This window comes from Kryptolebias marmoratus, linkage group LG24 (genome assembly GCF_001649575.2).
Source record: "Kryptolebias marmoratus isolate JLee-2015 linkage group LG24, ASM164957v2, whole genome shotgun sequence".
In the NCBI taxonomy this organism is placed as follows: domain Eukaryota; kingdom Metazoa; phylum Chordata; class Actinopteri; order Cyprinodontiformes; family Rivulidae; genus Kryptolebias; species Kryptolebias marmoratus.
In genome coordinates, this window is record NC_051453.1 from 12784084 (window position 1) to 12791957 (window position 7874).

Here is a 7874-nt window from a genome sequence, read left to right on the forward strand (position 1 = left end):
CCTCATAGAAGATAAATTACAGCTCGAATCTGACTGAGCTCCGTCGCTCACCACCCAACAGCAAAGTCAATAACATGCAGTGAGCTCTGCGATCCGTTTCAGTAGACACACAGATACACGGTTTTATGCAACCTTTTGGGATGGAATACTGTATGGTTAATTTGTGCAGGGAGATTTTGGTCATGATTTAGTGAATCTGCTTTGCTGCTACAGAGTACATTTAGAAGCAATTAGCAACACATTCTCTCCTCAAAGAGCTGCACCACTCATCCAAGACGTTTTCCACAGCAGTTAGAACTTTCACCCACATACAAATGCAGGTTACAGTTTAAAAAAAAGCAAGAGTTCAATTTTTTAAGTGGTTTTGAAAGGGACCTTTGACCTACAGCAGTTTATGACATAATCATTAAATGAATTCATCGAGGACCCTTTGTCCATGACACCTAAAAGTACAATACTTTGGTTTCACTTAAATGTGGTTTGCTTTTATGCAGGGCTCTATTTATCTAAAGCAGGATCTTTTGTTAAACGCAGCTTAATATTAATGCAGCCTAACTTTATTATTTTTCCATTTTTGTACTTGCTAAGGCATTTTATTTAATTTGGTAAGTGTGGTCATAGTGCTGCACAAAAATATTGCAGATGTTTTATTAAACAGCAAAAAATTCATGGGATCAGCAATGTTTATCCTGCATTTTGTTGTGCAAAGTATTATAGCGCTTTATGAAGTCAATGAGATAGTTTATTCTACGTTAATGTGGATAATGCCACATAATGATAACAGTGAAAAATTACGAAAGCAATTTTGATTTCTATGCAGTTTCATAGTAAATGCAGTTTGCAGGACACACAACACAGAGGGAACAGAGATCTAACAAGAGCAGCATGGTTTGACTGCAGAGGGTTAAAACAAACAGTGCATCACTCTGTGGGGAATTCAGAAATCTGCAGCCAAATCCAGACAGTTGGTTTGATTTATGAGCCAGAGCTGAGCTGAGCGCAGTCCACTGGGCTGAGGCTCGCCACCATGATTGAAAGTCACATCTTAGCCAATGTACTGGCCTCTCACTCAGCGCGCTGTGTACACCCAGCGATGACTGTGTTTTGTTTTGATATCAGAGGCTCACAAATGAAGTTGACAGGTTAACCTTTAGAAAGAAATCTGAGCACAAAGGATACAGGAGTACTGTTTTGTTGTTTTTTGTAAAGGGGTATTTGGATTTTGCCAGTCATATTTCTCTTTTCTTTCTTATTTTGAATTGCCTTTTTAATCCAATGTTCCCTATTTTAAATACTAATTCACATACAGCATAACCAAAGGATTTTAAAACTATGCAGAAAGACTGACTCACTGTATTTGGGCAATCCAAATATTGGTACTAAATACCTATTATGACCCTAATTACTTTTGTCAGAAATCAGACACAGCATTACTGGTTACACTAACATTGTATGGGTGTCACCCTTGCAAGTGAAGTTTGCTTATGTGAAATCATGTTTAACTTTTTCAGATTTTCTGCCTTGATGTTTTTCTGCAAACTGATGAATATCCGATATCAAGCATTAAGCGATCATTGCAGCTCTCCCCCGTCTCACCATTGGATGTCTTCGGTCAGATCATAACCACATTCAGCAGCCCTGAGTGATACACTCTCAAAAAGCAAATGAAATACGACGTGGTTTGTTGCAGATAGAAATGGAAAACAACAATGACATCATGACGTTAGTTTTAGCAAATCACTGAGACTGCCAGCGGACCGGTCCAACATGTTACAACATCAGAATTAGCTGGGTTTTGTGTGTGTACGTATGTGTTTTTTATTTGTCATGTTTTGAACAGTGGTTAAAATGCAGCAGTGTTGATCAGTATGTGAGCCATTTTTTTGACAACTCTGTTTAATCAAGTTCCAGAGATTTGAAACTCAACTGGACAATGTTTGTACTCATTTCAGGAATAAATACGGTACAATTTCCAGACAAAGTACTAGATCAAAGGAGGTTTTTTGCAGAGTAAATAATACTGTGAACAACTGTTTATACAGAGGAAATAAATCAGCAACAGAAGTATATATTATAATCACTATTAATAAATACTCAATAATCCAAATTCTTTTCATTTGACATTTGTTATATTATTCTTTCCTCAGTCCAGCCCCATGAAAATGCTAATAGTCCAGTATAATGATGGTAATTTCCTACTTCTCTCCCAGAGATCATTATTTTCATCCTGTTGCCATTTACCAATTGTTAAGATATATGCACAAAACATCTTTCCTTTTGCCTGCGCTTTGGTCTTTCACATCCTCTATGTGTTGCAACATCAAACGTTACACATGAAAGCCTCCGCACGGCGCCGGGCAAAGTTTCTCTCTTGAAATGTGTTTCTCATTTCATGCTATTATCATATCACTGGACATGTCCACATGCAACCTTTGTTTTGAAGACCACGGACTCGGAGAGTAAATGAGCCACAGAGTCTGTAATTTGAGCTATAATCCCATCTTAAGCCCCAGCGGAGACTCAACTGTTTAGTGGAACATTTCCAAAGCCAGACATCATTCGGGGAAGGGAAGTGAAGAAGATATTGACAAAAATGACTAAATAATCCCAGAGTTCCTGTTTGTCTTGGCCTTGTTGGCTGCTATATATGAGGGTTTAAGAAATGCAAAGAATGAATTTCTTGAAGAAAAAGGCAAAAAAGAAAAAAAAAATTACAGGTTTTCCAAGATCATGTGTTTTTGGTTGCATTTTAGAAAAGGAAAAGACCCAATCATGACTTTACGTCAAGGGAAGAAATGATAAAACACAAAATTATTTTCCTAAATCCAGCATACAGCAAGCCAAATATAATTTTAAGCTGTTTTCCTATTCATTCCTTTTTCTTAGCAAAGAGTAACATGTAGATCTAAGATTACTGTAAATGTACTTACCTTCAATCAAAATTCACGACATAAAAAACAAGAAAATTATGCTTTTGAAACATGTACACATTTTTAAATTATTTCTTGAATACAAACTTCAGTTCATGACGATGCTCAAATCAAGTCAAAAGAACTTTAATCACACAAATTTCCTTTCTCTGCCAAAGTGCAAAATACAGCATCAGTGTTTTGCACAGCAACTGCAAAACTTTAAAAACCTCAAGAATTTTTATTTTAAATATATAACTTCAAGAAAACTAAATAAATATGGTAAAAAAAAATTAAGATGCTTTTTGGACAACAAAATAAAATTCATACAGACTACCGCGGCTGAATTACATTTTATAAAAATGTTTGAAAATAAACAAAAAATTACAGTTAAAAAGCGAAATGACAAGAAAAATAAAATAATTATTATTTTCTGGGTCACTGTGGAACATGAGGTTCTTCAGTCCATCTGATTTGAGCCACAAAAAACAAGAATAAAGCTTTTAACATTAAACATTACATTTTGAGTGTATTCCATTTTTGGGTGGCAGTATATCCTTAGAAAGGACATTGTGTAAAAGGTCGTGCTGCCTGTAAATAAATAAATTAGAGTGACTGAACTTGCAGGATTGCATGAATAAATAAGTCGTCTTTATGATGAAAGCAGGTCATCGGTTTTGAATTACTGCACACTAAATCATTTTTATTCAAAGGAGGAACTTCAGCTCCATCGTCTTGTAGCTCTGGATTAAGTCTTGCTCTCAGGCAAGGGCTTATGATTGCGTCTCAATGGCTTAAGTGGGAACAAGGTGTTACTCCGGCTGAAATGGTTGGAGTATATGCTGCTAATGTGTCTTTCTGTGGGGCCAACTCGGATCCTCTCGGCCAAATTTAAATTTAAAGACTCTGAGCCGAAGCACCACATAATGGACACCTGCTAATGAGATTACTGTAAAACCACAATGAAATACCCAGGGGGCCACGTACATGTGTTGGTGTGAGTGTATTTAAGTGGTTTGGTATATAACTCCTTATTGTGGAATTACAGTCTTCAAATTTGTGTTGCTGTTTGTCCCTCCTCAAACTTTCTTCGTGGTTTTTGCAGCGGCCCAGTTGGAGGTTTGACTAGAGGCTGACCTGGTGGATTCCTACTGCAGCTCTTGTGATTTATCAACAAGACAGCGCTGATCTACTGCTCATAAAGTTGTACGTTTTAAAAGTTTAAACAAAACCCCAGTTTTTTTTTTGTTTTTTTTTTTTAACTCAAGACACCACTCAGGTCTTAAATAAAATCAGCATACTATGGTTAGTCATCACAGTTTAAGACAAACATTATAATGATCCCTGCTGTGGTCACTGCGGAGGCAGAAACATGCTTCCAACTGGCTTCATTACAGTATCAGCCATGCATTCTGTGTCTGACTTCTTCTGGTCTAAAGCTCCTCTTTATCACCTTGAGTGAGCCAGAGCTGCTGTACCAATCCCTGACTGCTCTATCAGACAAATAATAGAGGAAAATGTTCCAGATCTGGGCAACCTCAGCTCCAGTGTCAACATCCAATCTGCAGTCCAGTTTTAACACTTGTTACAACCCATCAATTTTACAAACCAGTATTTTGCCATCTTACAAAACATTTTTTTCAGAGTTGCTCCATGAATTGTAAAAACAGATTGTCCGACATACAGTCTACTGCTCTTCCACATACTGTGAACCTACACATGGACACAATGAACTAGCATAATGAAACCATTCATCTTCTTGACACTAAAGACTTGCATACAGAAGGAACTCACTATCTTATAAATCTTTTATATCACTCGAGCCTGTTCTTTCTGCAGCATCATTAGGATCCAAATAAAATGCACCATGCTATATTTCTCCCCCTCTTTCTCCCAGTATTTTTCCTTGTTGAGCAGCAGAGACTCTTTGGCAGGAGATGTAAGGGAGATGACACAAAGATGTGTAGCAGAGTAACTAGAGAAGAAATGTTCCCCCCAGAAGCTGACTCCATTTAACTCGTAAAACCCAAGACCTCGAGTTCACTTGGTTGAGGATCAGCGAGTACACAGAGAAGGCACTGATGCTCACACAGATATGCTTTGTGTCAACCAGTACCAAGAAGACGATGGTTTTTCCGCCTGTCCAAAAACGGAGACAGACACCAGACTCGTAAAAGGCATTTATGAGTTTACGTGTGTGATTTGCATCTGTGTGGCTGTTCCTGGTGACCAAATCCAAAGATAGTACGCACATGTTTGAACTGATTTCTATGCACTTTTATAATTCTTTCTTTGAGGCCAAGTTCAGACCGGTTGGGTTTATGCATGCCTGTTTATGCAATTATGTCCACCAAATCCAAAATGGCATGAGTAGAGAGTAGAGATTCCCTAAATAGTATTTTACAAGATTGTCAGCTTTTCATGTGTGGCATTTATATGCACGCTGGTGAGTGAGAGAAGGTGAGATAGCAAAGAGAACTTCGTGTTCAGCCAAAAACAACAAGAAGTTTCATTAAGACAGAGAAAGCAGTCATGAATCAGGTGTGATACCTGCATCCAGCACCAGTGGAACGCCAAAACAAACACCCCCAAAGCAGAGTTATATTATTGTTTAAGTGTTTTCTGAGTAAAGAGGTGTCTGAGTTTTCACTTTTCTTTAGTTGAAGCACATTCATTCATTTAACCTCTAACACAGGTTGTGGATATACATTTTCGCCTGATTGTTGGGCCACTAAGTCATATAAAGTCACCAAGTCTTTAAATGAAATGATTTCCCTTTTCCTTTAAAAAGCTTAGCTTTTAATTTGCAGTACAACTCTCATCTCTACCAACTGATGGCTGTTACATTTTAACCTAAAGGCTGCAAGTGTTTCTTGATTAAACCAATGCAATGAAGTACATATAGCATGTACAGAAGCAGCAAAATCAAAATATTTCTATGCAAAATGTAGTTACCACAGTTTTTTCTTCCAGATTCTGTTTATGTTTCAAGCCATGTCATCTATAACTTGAATTTAATAAACTCACCAAAGCTAAAGCAATATCACATTTTTTAAAACCTGTTTCACATTTAATTGTCAGTGTTTTGCTTCTTTGTTGCTACAAATTAGCCAAATTTCAAATAGCAGTGATGATTAGGTAAGGTACTAGTTGTACCTGGTTAGCAAAGTGCATCTATTCATAATGACGAATTGGACAGCTTTTAGTCCCTTTTACATGGTGAAACACTAAAATGTCATAGAGAGTGCAATAATCTTGAAAACTATCATGAAATTATCCAGATACACCAGGTCTAGATTTTTGTTGGAATCCTTAATTTTTTTTTTAACTATTTTCCAAATTCTGTGACATTTACAATTCTTCAGTGTCAGATGCTTTTTGTGTTGGCAATATTATTTTTTTCCTAATTTATCTACATTTGGATATATGCAGAAAAGAGCCATAACTGTAGTATATGTGGTGTTGTTTTCAACAACCAATGCATTGAACCGTCACGTCTTACAGTTTACCCTTTAGCCATGGTTAGCATTTAAGTTTGTCCAGTTTCCTCATTTATGTCAGATATGAATAAAAGCGTGCAAACTTTTATTGCTGATTTTTAAAGTTTGTCATAAAAAGTAGTACTTGGAGACCTTGCACTATTCGATCTCTACATTGTATTGACACTTTCAGGAAACAACTTAAGACCCACTTTTTTAAGATTGCTTTTTAGTGTAATATTGTGTTTTATTGTTTGTATGTTGTTTTAATTTATCTTATTTTACATTTGTGCAGCACTTTGTGACCCTGGTCTGTGAAAAGTGCTATAGAAATAAAGCTTACTTACTTACTTACTTACTTACTAAGTATTTTCTGAGGTGGTACTCATTATAAAACGTTTAAGAATCACTGGATTAGACGCCCAGTAAGGATGTCACAGTAACTTGATCTATCTGCGTTTTACTGCACCTACTGGAGCTGATTTCACAGAGTTTTCACCAGTTACTGTCTCCATCGATGTGGGTTATGTGTGTACAAGCAAATGAGTGGATTGGTGTACCAAACATGTCTTTGACAGGCTCAGCGCTGATGTGAACCTTTAGTTTAGGGTAGAGCTAGGTGAGGTGACCCACAGCGGGGCTGTAACGATCTGGACAGGGCGCCCCATCAAGGGTGGCCAAGCGGACACCGTCATTTATAGGAGAGGAGGTAAGTGTTTGGTTACAGTGTCAAACAAGAGAAACTCTTACGACCACACTATTAACCCCCCACCCTTCACCTCCGGTCTCCCTAAGCAACAGTATCCGTACGGTTCCAGTATACTCCTCCGTGCTCCTCCTATCGAGCTCTAGCCTTCATCTTATTGCCTAAAGTGCTTCTAGACCATTTGTGCTCTGCCTCACTGCTGTAAATGTCACCTAAGTTACACTCTCTCCATTTTCCACTGACTGCCATTTACTCACCATCCTTTTAAAAAAAGACCCCTGCTTTTTTTCATATTTTCTCATTTTTATTGCATGCCAGAGACTCCCTTTCCTCCTTATTTACTCACTCATACAATAAATCATATTTTTCTGGGATAGCCAGATTTTTCTACTGCATTAATCTTTTCTGGGTTTTTTTTTTCTTGAAACATTTTATGTGCAGTTTGCTTGAAATACATTCAAGTTTATGTGTCTTGTTTTGCTCATCTGACTTTGAACTCACTGTTGGTTTATACCATAGTTCAGACAACTGAACAAATCTTTAAACCAAAGAGATCATTTTTATTTATGTAGGGCTGCTAAAAATAATGATTAGTTGTGCCAGGGCCTCATCCAGATGGAAAACTGTGTCATGTGAGAATGAAGATAACATATTACAGGGTGAAATTTTAATGTTGTGTTAGGGGCTGAAATCAGTTCCAAGTTCATTTTGTGCCATGCATCACTAATGCTGGAAAGCTCACTTTCTCCAGCATTTTGTACAACAAGCAAATCATTTAAA